A 2,182-nucleotide genomic window follows, 5' to 3' on the forward strand; every position below is an offset into this window, starting at 1 on the left:
ATGGATGCAACATTGAAATGACCATGGTCTTTAAATTACTTTATTTTTACATATAGGTACAGATGTATAATTTCATACACACGAGCAGAAATGACTGCTGTGCTAGATCTGGATTTGCAGTAACCAATGTATATAACGGATAGATAATAGAGTCTTAGAGGTACAAATAAACTACACAGTCACACATTGTAAGCAATTAGATCTCTACTGTCTATGCAGCTGTTAAGTTTTTTAGACACCCCTTTACAACATGCTAGGACGATTTGTTGTTAGGGAGATGTGTGGATGTATATTAAACCCTGCAGTTGCGCAATATGGTAAAATGTTAAACCAGCAACCTGGCAACTCCACTTACACACTTGCATTTGCAGGCAAAAGGCTTCCTTGCTTTCAGAGCCCACGTTGAGCCCACTGCAGCGGAGAGGGCTGACTTCTGCGCCTTTCGGCTCTAACGTGGGGCAGGACTGTGCTCCCCTCCCTTGTTTGCACAGTACCTGATCTTCCCAACTGGGTCCACTAAACGCTACCAGGCAATCAACACCAACAGTTCAGCTAAAAGCTAATACATGAATGGTTCAAGTGATACAATGTCCTCTATGTTAAAAAGTCTTTAAAAAATCGTCCTGCCATTCCTCCAGTGCCCTCCACGGATCCCTTGCAAGATCCGCAAGGTTACTTTCAGAGATCTATTCATATTTAACTTTGCTCTGCTTTTATAAAATGCCTACCACAAAATAAGGAGGCTCTTAAAACAAGATATTCTCCCCCTAACCTCAAGGGAGGAGAAGAAGGTTCTCCTTGTTCATTAAGTTATGTATTTGCATAAGATTGATTTCAGTGGGAGGTAAAGGTGGAGGAGGAAAATATTAGTTAGAACAGAATTAGCCAACGCCTGATGGAAGATTATTTTCACATATTTTGTGTTAAGAATGAAATATGTTGAAAGTATAGATGTCTTGAGCGGTAAATAATGATGCTTCAGCTGATCAAACAACTCACAGTAATGACTTCTTGCTAAAACATATTGATTTGGGGGTTTTATTTGAGAGGAACATACATTTACTGCATGTCACTGTTCAGTTTTGCTGTGATGAGCATTAACTTTCTTGAGTTAACGAACAAGGTAGTGAAGCAAGCAAAAATAATTTAGTTGGTTATTTTTTTTACAACACTGAGAAACTGGATGACAATTTTAGCTTTTCCCCTTTATAACTGCCAGGAACAAAAAGCTTTTTTGTGTCTCTGTATGTATTAGACTGTTTAAAATCATAGCCTAGATTTCAGTCAGAGGGAAACTGTCTTCTCAAGTCCATTCTCAAATTTTGTGTGTGCACGCACGTACATTAAAATGTTAAAAATCTGGATGTCTTGCCTAGAAATAATTTCAATTGCTTTGCAAGTAGAAGATGCAATACAAAACATACAATTATCATAACTTTTCCTGCATTTCTTGATTTAAGGCCTTTATCCTTTCTATTTGTTTTGTGAATTAAAAAAGGAATTGCCTTCCACAATCTACCCCACAACTTAGTATTCCGTTAAAATGTTTTCACAGGAGAAGTAGGCAAATATTTTTTCTCACTATGCAGCCTCCCTAGAATTCCTTAATTGTAAGTTAAATTAAGCAGAATAAATCAGCAGGGATACTTGCCTACATCAAACTGCCTATGTCCTATGCATAGCTACGACTAAATCCCAATTTCAAATGAACACGCTGTCGAGATTTCTCTTTTCTGGAATCAGCACAAGTTATACCCGGTAGCTCAGATTTTACATTGATTTATATCTTACATCAACCATATGCCAGAGCAGAATATATGTTTCAGGGCCTGTTTTACTTTTCTCGAATTCCGGTATAACCTTAATCTCGTGTCACTTTTCTATAAAACATGTAATATTGCAGACAGCCCTGGGTCATATGGAATAGGTTAAGAGGAGAAAAGTCTCTACTCTTTTTACCACCAAAAGGAATACATAAATCTTTCTCACTCCACTCTTCAGCTCAGTACTACGAGAAGTCATTTCAGATATTTAAAGCTGGCATCTCTTTGGGTTTCATTTGATTTACAGATGATGCAAATCCCCACACTACAGTAAACCTTATTGCAGAGTTTCTGTTTTTCAGTGGGAAGCATAGAAACTGTTTCTTGATTTCTTTGATTTTACATATTTTGCATGAAAA

The sequence above is a fragment of the Apaloderma vittatum genome, unplaced genomic scaffold, assembly GCF_000703405.1.
Source record: "Apaloderma vittatum isolate BGI_N311 unplaced genomic scaffold, ASM70340v1 scaffold33424, whole genome shotgun sequence".
NCBI lineage: Eukaryota > Metazoa > Chordata > Aves > Trogoniformes > Trogonidae > Apaloderma > Apaloderma vittatum.